The sequence below is a fragment of the Lygodium microphyllum genome, chromosome 15 (genome assembly GCF_053477565.2).
Source record: "Lygodium microphyllum isolate KBCC chromosome 15, Lygodium_microphyllum_v1.1.10, whole genome shotgun sequence".
Lineage (NCBI taxonomy): Eukaryota > Viridiplantae > Streptophyta > Polypodiopsida > Schizaeales > Lygodiaceae > Lygodium > Lygodium microphyllum.
In genome coordinates, this window is record NC_141149.1 from 37,571,465 (window position 1) to 37,585,433 (window position 13,969).

Genomic DNA, 13,969 nt, shown 5'->3' on the forward strand with positions numbered 1-13,969 from the left:
ACTCAAGCAAGAGTTGAATATATTGAAGAAAGGGAAGATGTCTATCAATGAGTATGCACTGAAGGTAAGGAGCATTGCAGATGCCTTGGCAGTGATTGATGCAATGCCCGATGATGATGATTTGGTGTCATCTACCTTGGGTGGACTTAACAATGAAAAGGCTTGGAAGTCTTTTATAACTTCCATATATGTCAGAAAGCCATTTCCAGATTTGGATGAGTTGGTCTCCCTTATGATCACTGAAGACATTAATATACAGAGTGAGACATCTGAAAAAAGTGGTGAACAGGTCCAAGCTTTCTACTCCAGTTCAGGAAGGGGATGTGGCACGTTCTCTTCAAGAGGCCGTGGTACAGGACGTGGTAGTGACTACCAACAAAACAGATTGAATCAGCAATTTGGCGATATGCAGGTTTCAGGAGGTCGTGGTAACTTTAAAGGCAGGGGGAGCTTTAGAGGAAGAGGTGGATGGCAGAACAAAGGTTCTAACAACTTTAATATTGCGTGTCACTACTACTATGGCAAAACAGATTATATTGCAGCCCAATGTTATGGTAAGAAAGATGATATTCGTAGTGGTAAGTTGCAGCAAGGAAACTATGCATCGTTTTCATGACAGAATGAAGACAAAAATGAACGTCTGTTTGTTATGCAGCATATGCTGAATGCTGTTACAGGAAAGGAAACACATGATGATGTTTGATATGTTGATTCAGGTGCATCCAATCATATGACCAGCCACACAGAATGGTTTGCAGAGATGCAAGATTTGCAAAATGCAGGTTATGTGCAGACTGGTGATGATTCATGCCACCCAATTTCACACATTGGAAAAGTTCCCTTGTCCTTGCATGATGGTAAGACAAAGAGTCTTTTAGATGTATTACATGTGCCATCTATTACAAAGAACTTGGTGTCAGTTGGTCAAATGGTAGAGCAAGGGCTGCAAGTCAGATTTAATGCAAAGGGTTGCTTTGTAGAAGTCTTCAATGACAAGTGTAGGTTGGTTGCAAAGGGAAATAGTGTTGGACATATGTTTACTCTGGATGTTGGAATTCCTACTATGAATGCTGCTATGTATGCTAAAGGAAAAGGTGTTGTTGCAGATATTGAAATTTGGCATAAACGCATTAGACATGCAAATGTACAAAGGCTGAAATTAATGTAGTCCAAAGGGTCAGGTTTGCCTACATTTAGAGTTGCAGAATTTCATAAGGTATGCGAAGCATGTCAGTTTGATAAGCAGGCAAGACAACCCTTTTCACATGACAGAGATGTAAGCGGAAATATCCTTGATGTTGTGCATACTGATATTTGGGGACCTACACAAAATGTATCTCTTGGAGGTAGTTCATAATTTGTCACATTCATTGATGATTGTTCTATAAAGTTGTGGGTATATTTTATGAAGGAAAAGAGTGAAGCATTTGAGCACTTTAGAACTTTCAAGGCTGCAATTGAAAGAGAAACAGGCTTGAAAGTAAAGTGCTTAAGGTCAGATGGAGGGGGAGAGTACCTCTCGAATGAGTTCAGTGATTTTCTAAGGTCTCATGGGATAAAGAGACAGTTTACATGCAGGTATACCCCACAGCAAAATGGGGTTGCAGAAAGGAAAAACAGGCATATTGCAGAAGTTGCATGCACCTTGATGACTGAAAAGAATATGCCTAAGCATTTTTGGTCTGAGGCTATTCATACTGTTGTTTATATTATGAACAGAATTCCCACAGCTATAGTTCATGGGATGACTCCTGAAGAATGCTTTACTAGCAAGAAGCCTGATGTATCGCACTTGAAGGTATTTGGCTGTGTTGCATACGTTCATGTGCCAGATGACTACAGAAGAAGCTTGATCCAAAGGTGGAAAAATGTGTCTTTATTGGATACTCTTTAGAGTAGAAAGGGTATCGCTGTTATAACCCTGTCACATCTAAGTTCAGAGTGAGCAGGGATGTCATCTTTGATGAAATGAGCAGTTGGTATGCATCTAGTGGTGATGCATTGGATGATGATGATGATCATGACACTCATCTGCAGGCTGAAAAGCAAGAATCATGGACTCTTAGTGGACCAGAGACATCATCTGGTAGCCCTTGGTCTGGGAGACTAAGGAGTAGCTCTACATCTTCAGGCGCATCTAGTAGCACTACAGGTAAAGACAAAGGAAAGAATAAAGTGTCAGACAGCATTGATGCAGTTCTTGATGGAGACTCCAGTGGCTCAGAGAGCTTGGATGATGAGCTTGGTATTCCTGCTATCAGGTTACCAGGTGTACAGAGAGCTCATAGTAATGTAACGGCTCCATTGAGTGATCCGGTGGTACGCAAATCTAGCAGGGTTAGATACCCTGTAAAAAGATTTGGTTTTGAAGGTTATGCAGCTCACCATTATGCTTATATGGTGAAACTAGTTGAGGATGTTGAGCCCACTTGTTTTGAGGATGATGTTGGTCATACTCATTGGGATGCAGCAATGGATGAGGAGATGGCTGCATTAGAGGCCAATAAAACTTGGGATCTAGTATCATTGCCAAAGGACAAGAAAGCTATTGGATGTAAGTGGGTTTATAAGATTAAGCACAATGCAGATGGTTCTATTAGTAGGTACAAAGCTAGGCTGGTTGCAAAAGACTATGCCCAGGCATATGGCATAGATTATGAAGAAACCTTCAGTCCATTTGCTAGGATGGCAATTGTTAGATGTGTGATTTCTTTGGCAGCAGACAAAGGTTGGAGGTTGCAGCAAATGGATGTGAAGAATGCCTTCTTGCATGGTGATTTGTAGGAAGAAGTGTATATGGATCAACCAACAGGTTATGAAGATTTAGAGCATCCCATGTATGTGTGCAGGTTGAAGAAGGCGCTCTATGGGCTCAAACAAGCACCTAGAGCATGGTCTGACAAGATCAGAGAGTATCTTGTCAATATTGGCTTTTATGTTTCTGATGCTGATCACTCACTTTATGTGAGAAAGGGAGATGCAGGTTTGGTCATCCTAGTCATCTATGTGGATGACTTGATTATTACAGGTGATAGTGATAATGGGATTGCTGAAGTCAAAGACTTTTTGAAGAAGAAGTTTGAGATGAAGGATTTAGGTGAGCTAAGGTACTTCCTTGGCATTGAGGTGATCAGATGTGATGATGGTATATGGCTATCCCAAAGACAGTATGGCTTGGATATGTTGTTCAAGTATGGTATGACAGCATGCAAACCACTTTCAGTCCTATTGGAGCAGAATGTAAAGTTGAGTGCTGATGTTGGGGATGAGATAGAAGACCCTACTATGTTTAGGAGGATAGTGGGGAGTTTGATCTACATGACCATTACAAGGCCAGACTTGAGCTACGCTGTTGGTCTTGTGAGTCAGTTTATGCAAGTACCTAGAAAGCCACATTTGGACGCAGTCAGATGCATATTGAGATATGTGAAGTCCACATCACATTATGGACTTTTCTATGAGGCAGGTACAGATGTACAGATGTTTGGATACACAGATGCAGATTGGGCTGGTAGTATGTCTGATAGAAGATCTACCAGCGGATACATGTTCTCTCTTGGTAGTGCAGCAATTACTTGGAGCAGCAAAAAGCAACCTACAGTTGCTTTGTCGAGTACAGAGGCTGAGTATAGAGGTGTTGCTGTAGCAGCATGTGAGGTAGTATGGCTACAAAAGTTATTGGATGATTTAGATGTGCAGGTGGAAGGTCCAGTTGTCATTTATTGTGACAACAGGAGTAGTATACAGTTAGCTAAGAACCCTGTGTTCCATGCCAAGACAAAACATATTGAGGTATACTACCACTTTGTGAGGTACTAGCAAGTGAGATTGACTTGGTGTATGTCAGCACACATGATTAGATAGCTAATATCTTCACGAAGGCATTGGGTACAGAGAAGCTTCAAAAGTCTCGAAGCTTACTTGGAGTTGCAGAGATGCAGTTGAGCTTGAGGGGGAGTGTTGAGATAACAAGCTCAACACATGCGGACATTGATGATGGACTGCCTGGTTAGATGGGTCCACACATCTACACTTAGCATGTCGGTGGTCATTATGACTCTCACATGTGTTAGAATATCAAGCTCATAGTATATGTGACCGACATTAGTCTTTCCAGCTGTATCAACAAGTGTGGGACATTAAATAAGTCGGTGGTCTTAGACCCAGTGTGAATGGTCCTACGGACCTCAGTACTATTGTATACACTTACTCTTTGTGTGTGGTTATGATAGAATGAATGAATGAAGAAGATGGGAGCACGCTTGCTCCTCACTCTTTGTCTCTGCCTCTCTGAATCTCAACATGGTATCAGAGCACCCATGATTGGGCTCTGTGGAGAATAGCATTATGGAAGAAGACCTGGAGATTGAAGGAAAAAGACTTGCTATGTAAAAGGACTGATTGTCATTGTTTCTGCAGAGAGGTATGTATTGAATGCATCTTCAGTATACTTGAAGGAGAGTGTGTCAGGACTTGTCAGGAGCCTTGTAAAGGCTTGGTTGGTCATCATTGAGTGGATCTACAGTGAAGTAGTCATCAGTGTGAAGTAGGAGAAGCTCAGAATAGTCCATGCAAACTGCACCAGTTTGCTGATCTGCATATGCTGGCTGAATAAGCACATTGGAATGGAATGGAGCACTTAAATGCTTGTTGAATCATCACTGGAAGATGGTTTATTGTCCTGGAATGCTAACCCATGACGTAGAGCTCATTTATGAGCTGTGACAGTTGATCACAGATCTGAAAACAGTGAAGACCTGTTGTAATTTGTGAGTACACAGCATACACTTGATTCTACTCAAGAGCCTTGAGCTCCTTGGCATGCTCAGGAGAACTTGTTGAAGCATATACATGCTCTGGGAACCATATGCATTGTCTAACATGGTTATGGACTGAAGTTATTGACTGAAATGATCAGTTTTGGGAAGCCAATGACAGGCTGAAAAATATCATAAAACTGTCAATAATATATACTCATTGGCCTTGAAGAAGTACATGCCTTCTGGTACCTACAAGGAGTAGTATGGTACAGGATATGAATGTTGAATGCTATATGCATTGATATGAGCATTGGAAGCTCTTAAAAATTGAAGTCTGAATCTGGAAACAAATGTATTCATAGGGTATTGGCTGGTCATAAACAGTGAATGCATTAAATGACATTGCCTCTTACAGATAGAGTGTCTGCGGATGCTTGTTTAGTCATGTATTGACCTGTACACACAGTGGCATATGTATGAAGTGGTTTGAGGATCTCCTGGGCTGAAATACATCTTGGTTTGATAGTTTATTGGTTGTATACAATCTGTGAGCATATTTATGTCACTTGTACTTGCTGGTCATGCACTATTTTGTGCCCGTATGGTCATGTTTGGACTGCTACATGTACTAGCAGCTGTCTATGAAGGTTTGGGACATGTATGACATGGATATGACTCATTTTTGGCTTTGAATAAGCTATTGGTCACTAACAGTTTACAGTTTTCAGACTGTATGTATTTATCCTGGTAGTGAGGTTGTAGGAGCTTAAGCTGAAGCAACCCCAAAGCATAAGTCTTGATCATTATACTTGTGAGTTAGACCACTAGTTGTGGACTATTTTGAGCTGTCATTGGGCTGAAATACCTTGGTTTTTTACTATAATTAATTGTAGTAAACTGTCATAAATAGCTGAGGATTGAACTTGGTCAGTCATAGTTGTTGGCTTGCAGGAAGTCAGGCAGTGACTAAATAGTGTCTGGTACAACATGGCAAATGTAGAAAGGACTGACAACATAACCCAGATAGTGGGGAAAAAGCTTGACAGTAACAGTTATGCTATATGAAAGTTCCGCATGGAGAACTTCTTAATAGGGAAAGGCTATTGGGAGTTGGTGATGACTGGAGCAGAAGCTGAACCTAAGCTCCCAGATCGACCTACGGTTGATCAGAGACGATTACACCGAGCTTGGATAGAAAGAGCTCGTAGAGTCTTGCACTGGCTCTCTTTATGTATCTCAGATGCCATGGTAATGCAAATAATGAACTGCAGCTCTCCTAAGGATGCATGGGACATTTTGGTCAAGTATTATGGCACAACCATAAGTGCCAGGAAGATACAGTTGAAGCAGAAGTTCAACAACATGGAGAGGAAGAGCAGATCTATACAGGATTATGTCACAGAGGTTAAGACCATTGCGGATCATTTGGCATCTGTTGGTTCACAAGTTGAAGATGAAGACATGGTTGCTGTGACCTTGAATGGCTTGGGGCCTAAGTATAAGTCTTTTGACACTTCTGTGTCTGTGCGGGATGAAATGACTTATTTCAATGAGCTGGTTGCATTGCTTATCCATGAAGAGGTTAAGCTTGGTTTGGCTATAGGATCTAGTAGTTCTAAAAATAATGATGCAGTTTTCTATTCCAATCAATGTAGCCATGGAAACCGTGGTAGAGGCTATGGATTTGGCAAAGGAGGCCAGCAAAATGCATCTTGTGGCAATAACAACCAGCAGGTATCGAATGCAAGAAGTGGTGGAAACTTTAGAGGCAGGGGGAGATCTAGCCCTAGAGGTAGAGGCTCCTGGCAACATCAACGTCCATCTGACAACCCAAACAAGGATAAGGATTGTCATTATTGCGAGAAGTATGGGCATATTGCCAAGGACTGCTGGAAGAAGCAGGGCAATCAGAAAGGCAAACAACATGGGCATTTTGCTACATCTAGTCAGGCAGATGATACTTCAGGAGATAGATTGTTTGCCATGCAGTACGTAAAAGACAGAGTTGCTGGAAATCCACTGATGATGCAGTTTGGTATATTGATTCAAGGGCATCGAACCATATGACTCCTCATGGTGATTGGTTCACTGATATGGTGGCTGAAAAAAATGGCTATGTCTGTATAGGTGATGACACGTAGCATAGCATTGAGCATAAAGGCAAGGTGCCTCTTATGGTTCATGACGGCAAAAAGAAAAATTTGCATGATGTATTGCATGTTCCTTCGATTACGAAGAACCTACTATCTGTTGGAGCAGAACTTGCAGGTTAGATTCAACAAGCATGGGTGCTTTATTGAAGAGTTTGGTAATGGATGCAAGTTGATAGCTCGCGGTCACAAGAATGGCAGAATATTTACCCTTGATGCTACCTTGCCAGAGCTAAATTTAGCTATGTTTGCCCATGGTTCTGGCACTATCAGAGACTTGGAAATTTGGCACAAGAGAGTGGGGCATGTAAATTTGCAAAGGCTGCAAATTATGCAGAAAAAATAGCTTGTTACAGGTTTACCCAAGTTCCAGTATTCAGATATTGGTCATGTATGTGATGCTTGCCAGTTTGGTAAGTAGTCAAGATTGCCATTTGTCAAGCATGTAAGGCAGAGTACACCTCCATTGCAGTTAGTGCACTCTGATGTTTGGGGGCCAGCCCATAATGCATCCATGGGAGGCTCAAAGTATTACGTGACATTCATTGATAATTACAGTTGCTATACTTGGGTTTACATTCTAAAGACAAAGGATGAGGTGTTTGCTAATTTTCAGCAGTTTAAAAAGCAGGTTGAAAAGGAATTTGACTATTATATCTCTTGCTTGAGATTAAATAGCGGTGGGGAGTATGTATCAAATGAGTTTGACAATTTTTTGGCTCAAAATGGCATACGCAGGTAGCTTACCTGCAACTACACTCCTTAGTAGAATGGAGTAGCTGAAAGAAAGAACACAATCTTGATGGAAGCTACTCGTGCCATGATGAATGAGAAGAAGATGCCGCTCTATTATTGGGCTGAGGTGGTTATGACAGCCATGTATATCTTGAATCAGACTCCCACTGTAGGTATTCATGAGATGACACCATTTGAGAAGTTGTATGGCTATAAGCCGGATGTAAGTCACATGAAAGTCTTTGGTTGTCTTGCTTATGTGTATATTCCAGATGAAAAAGGGAAGAAGTTGGATCCAAAAGCGCATAAGTGTGTTTTCATTGGATATTCGCAGGAGAAGAAGGCATACAAATGCTATGATCCCTCTACCAGGGAGACCTTGGTGAACAGGGATGTTATTTTTGATGAGATGGGTTCTTGGTATGTATCACCAGCAACAGTGCCATCGGATATGCCTTCCACTCATGTATCCACAGTTGATATGCCGCAGAGCATTGCTATGATAGGACCTAGTAGTCAGACAATATCCCGATGGACAGGGAGATTGAGGAGCTCACCGTCCACTAACACCAGTATGTCAGTGAGGGGGAGATATGATGTCGCGGACAAATGAAAAGAGAAAGTTACTGAGGATGTATCTGGGATGATGACACCTGGTAGAATGACTTCTGGATATGAGTCTACTGACACTTTAGACAGTGAACTTGGTATTCCAACTGTCTATACACCTGGCGTAAGACAGAGCAAGTACATTTCGCCTCATGAGAGAGGGGAATCGAGCAGTACACCACAGGTTAGACACTCACAGAGGGTCAGATACCCTGTTGACAGGTTGACATATAGTGGCTACACTGCAAAGCATTATGCTTACATGACAAAAGTGATGGAGATCAAAGAACCAGGTACATATGCTGAAGCAGTGGAAAATGAGAACTGGTGTGTAGCCATGGATGAAGAAATGAATGCCTTGGCTGAAAATAAGACATGGGATCTTGTGCCATTGCCTGAAAGGAAAAAGACCATTGGCTGCAAATGGGTCTACAAAAATGAAATGCAAGTCAGATGGTAGTGTGGAAAGGTACAAAGCCAGGCTGGTTGCTAAGGGGTATGCCCAACAGTATGGACTTGATTATCAAGAAACATTCAGCCTTGTTGCCAAGATGGCAACCATACGCACTGTTATTGCCTTGGCTGCTGCTAAAGGCTGGAAATCAGCAAATGGACGTTAAGAATGCATTTCTTAACGGTGACTTAGCAGAGGATGTCTATATGGTTCAGCCAGAAGGGTATGTTCACCCTATTTTTCAGCATTATGTATGCAAGCTGAAAAAGGCAGGGCTGAAGCAGGCTACGAGAGCTTAGCATGCTAGGATCAATAACTACTTGCAGAGGTTGGGATTTACTATTGGTAGGGCTGATCACAGCCTATTTACAAAGAAGACCGACAGTGGCTTGGTAGTGCTGGTCATATATGTTGATGATTTGATAATCATTGGTGATGATGACTTGGGCAGACAGCATGTAATGAAGATGCTGAAACCTAAATTTGACATGAAAGATCTAGGTGAATTGAAGTACTTTTTGGGTATTGAGGTAATCAAGGCTGAAAATGGTTTATGGCTGATGCAGAAACATTATGCCATGGAAATGCTGAAGAAGTATGGCATGGCTGAATGCAAACCATTGGATACTTCCCTTGATCAGAATGTCAAGTTGGACATTAGCACTAGAGTTGAAATTTAGGATGTGACTATGTACAGGCAGATGGTTGGAAGTCTGATCTACTTGACCATCACTAGGCCGGATTTGAGTTATGTAGTTGGGCTCATAAGTCAGTTTATGCAGAAGCCTAGGAAGCCACATTTGGATGTTGTTAGGTGGATTATGAGATATGTTAAGTCCACTGTAGATTATGGGTTGTTCTATATGAGAGATAAGCCCTTGAAACTGGTTGGATACACAGATGTGGATTGGGCAGGATGCTCATATGATCGCAGATCTATGAGTGGTTATGCTTTTGGCTTTGGAAGTGGCATGATCAGCTGGAGCAGCAAGAAGCAACCAACGGTTGCATTGTCTAGCACTGAGGTAGATTACAGGGGTGTTGCATTGGCAGCATGTGAGATTTCATGGCTACTCAAGCTTATGGCTGATTTGGATATTCAGGTGGATGCTCCAGCGACCTTATTATGTGACAATCTCAGTAGTGTACTCCTGGCAACAAATCTAGTTTACCATGCCAGGACAAAACACATAGAGGTACACTACCATTTTATCATAGAGATGGTTCTTGCAAGAAGAGTAGATCTTATGCGTGTGAAGATTGATGAACAGGTTGCAAATATCTTTACGAAGTCTTTGGGTAAAGATAAGTTTAGTAGTTTTAGACAGCTACTTGGAGTTCATCAGATGATTTGAGCTTGAGGGGGAGTGTTAGAATATCAAGCTCATAGTATGCGTGACTGACATTATTCTTGTCCAAACACCATATTGGGAAATATGGGAATTTTCCATAAGTTTGGGACACATGGTCAAATCTTTGGATTTGTCATAACTTGAATACTATAACTCCAAATCAAGCGCTCTATAGCTCAACAGATTCCATTTTTCAAGCGCTTTCCAATGATAGGTCACATCATATGGTTTTAAAAAACTTATGGGCATGTTATCCGGGTGTCACCTTTTTAGTATTCAAAAAATGGGATTGGGAGATTCCCAAACTCACTAATATTGTGTTTCCAGCTATATCAGCAAGTGTGGCACATTAAATAAGTCAGTGGTCTTAGACCCAGTGTGAATGGTCCTATGGACCTTAGTACTATTGTATACACTTACTCTTTGTGTGTGGTTATGATAGAATGAATGAATAAAGAAGATGAGAGCATGCTTGCTCCTCACTATCTGTCTTTGCCTCTCTGAATCTCAACAACATGGCCACTGACTCATTACTTATTATATTCAGGTTGTTACCTATTTATAGTTGTCATAGTTATAGCGCCAGTCGACTAGTGTAGTCGGTTATGCATTGTTTTACTTAATAGGCCACTTTCCTTTATGTTGTATCTTATCTATACTTTGTGTACATTGTAAAGTGTGTGGAAGAAGAAGAAAAAACCAACAAGAAAACGTTTTGGCCTCCATCTCTCTTCTCGTCTCTTGAGTGAGCTTCTCCTTGTGCATTCTATGTGTGTTCGGCGCAGCATCTTGAGAAAATCCCCCCACCATGCGATTCTTGACAGCATGTCAAGAATAGTTCAAGACCTTTGCAATTAGTGCACTCTAATGTTTGGAGTCCATCACATAATGATTCATTTGGTGGTGCTCGTTACTATGTATCTTTCACTGATGATTTTAGTAGGTACACTTGGCTGTACATATTGAAACATAAAGATGAAGTGTTTGATGCATTCAAAGATTTCAAGAACCATGCTACTATATTTCTTGTCTTACGTCAAATGGAGGTGGAGAATATGTCTCACGGGAGTTTGACAAATATCTTGCAAAGTATGGGATTAGAAGACAACTTACTTGCAACTATATACCGCATCAAAATGGTGTTGCAGAGAGGAAAAACAGGGTACTGATGCAGTCAACTAGAGCTATGCTGAGAATGAAAAGTGTTTGCCTAATGCTTAATGGGTTGAAGTAGTGTTGATTGCTATGTATGTGCTGAATAGAACCCCTACAGTAGGGATTCATGATGTAACACCTTATGAGAGGTTGTATGGTCATAAGCCTAACATTAGGCACTTAAAGGTATTTGGTTGCATTTCGTACGTGCATATTCTTGATGAAAAGAGAAAGAAATTGGATCCTAAAGCTATCAAGAGTGTGTTTTTGGGATATACATAAGACAAGAAAGCTTTTAAATGCTATTTGCCATCTACTTGTGAGACGTTGATAAGTAGAGATGTTGTTTTTGATGAGCTAGCTTCATGGTATGGAAATCCTATTGCAATGGCTATAGATGGATCAACCAGCGCTAGTAATGCTGAAAATACACCTACAATCACTACATCTATGAGTGGTCTCAGTCATCTACAGTGAGTCCTTGGTTTAGCAGATTGTGGAATCGCACTCCTATGTCCACTGACACGGGCATGTCAGTGAGGGGGAGATTGGATAAGGGAAAAGAAAAGATGTTTGAGGATGTAACATGTCCACTTACTACAGGTTATGAGTAGTCTAGCAGTGATAGCTTGGACAATGAGTTGGGGATTCCTTTTGTTATGATGCCTGGTGCAAGGCAAAATCGGTATGTACCACCTCATGAGAGGCAAGCTCAGAGTGAGCCACAATTGAGGAGATGTGAGAGGGTCAGAAGACCAGTTGATAGGTACACATACACTAGATATTCAACTCATCATTGTGCCTATATGACAAAGATTATTTAGCTTTGTTTGAAAATGGAACATGGGAATTGGTTTAGTTGCCGGAAGGCAAAATCCCCATTAGCTGCAAATGGGTGTACAAGGTTAAATGCAAGTCAGATGGTTCATTGGAGCGCTACAAGACCAGGTTGGTTGCAAAGGAATATGCCTAGTACTACGGCCTTGACAATGAGGAGACTTTCAACCCTACAGCTAAAATGGAAAATGTTAGAACAATCATTGCATTGGCAGTGTCTAAAGGCTAGAAGTTATGGCGAATGGATGTGAAAAATGCCTTTCTGAATGGTGACTTGCAAGAAGAAGTTTATATGGAGCACCTTGAAAGCCATGTGCATCCGAGTTGTCCTACACATGTATGATTGAAAAATGCATTATATGGGCTAAAATAGGCACCTAGAGCACGGAATGCTAGAATTAGTAGCTATTTACAACAGCACGGATTTAAGTTGGGTGATGCAGATCACATTTTATTTGTGAAGAAGATAGATCATGGTTATGCATTTCTAGTTGTTTATGTAGATGATTTAATCATCATTGGAGATTATGAGAACGGGATTGCTGAAATTAAATCATTGTGAGATAAAATATTTTTTGGGAATTTAGGTAGTGACTATGCCTCAAGGCATATGGCTATTACGTAAGTACTATGCTTATGACATGTTACAGAAGTATGGTATGACTGAATATAAGGCTATGGACACACCCCTAGACCAAAATGTCAAGCTACAGATTGATGTTGGGATGGCAATTGAGAATGAAACCATGTATAGATAGATGGTGGGCAGCTTGATCTACTTAACTATTACTCAACCTGACTTGAGTTATGCTATGGGCTTGATCACTCAGTTCATGTAGAAGCCTTGCAAGCTGCATTTGGATGCAGTCGAGAGGTTCATGAGATATATAAAGGTTACTACAGATTATGGGTTGTTTTATGCATATGGAAAACCCCTTGACTTGACAAGGTACATTAACCTTGACTAGGCTGGTTGTGCCTATGACAAGAGGTCAACCACTGGCTATGCATTCAGATCGGGCAGCAACATGATCAGCTGGCAAAGTAAAAAACATCCTACAGTTGCATTGTCTAGTACAAAAGCTGAGTACCAAGGCGTAGCCTTAGTGTCTTGTAAAGCTGTTTGGTTGCTGAAATTACTGAATGACTTGGGGATACACTTGGATAGCAAAGTGAAGCTACATTGTGATAATCTTAATAGTGTGATGCTTGCAAGCAATCCTATCTACTATGGAAAATCAAAGTTGTAGCAAGAAGAATGTGCACAAGAGGGAGATGAGAGCTCAAAGTACAAGAACAAAATCTTTCTTACTAAGTTTCTCAAAGTACAACTTGGGTACACTCTATCTCACACTTGATAGTGACCCATAGGCCATTTATATAGCCTCTGCCAAGATAGGTTTAGGGTTTCCCCTACCCCTTAAGGCCATTCACATCCATTTTCCCTCATATACCCTTGTTAGGGTGAATTCCCATGCCTATATCGTAACAACCCCCCCTCAATGCAGGGTGGCATTGCATCACAATTCATGTTAAAGTTCCTCCCCTCAATCAAATGGGATGCCTTTATAAATCACGCTACAAGGATATTCATAGGTAGTTACAAGACTCAAAATATTCGGTCATCTATGGATTGGGAGGCAAAGTTGGCCTCCAATTCCTTAGATATTGGTGGAACACTAGGACACTTACTGGTGATATGCCCTGTCTTTTTTTGTTGCACTTCATTTTGTCATGGTATTTCTTCTAGTAATTGCTTACAATATGCCCTTTTTTGTGATATAAGGAGCACTTAGTAGAAGTGGTATGGACTAACACTTGCTCATGGGAAGTGACTGCTAAAGTTCCTTCAATATGATTTCTCTTATCTTCATCCAAGCAAGACTAGATGGTACTTGCCAAAGTTGGGTTCAGGAT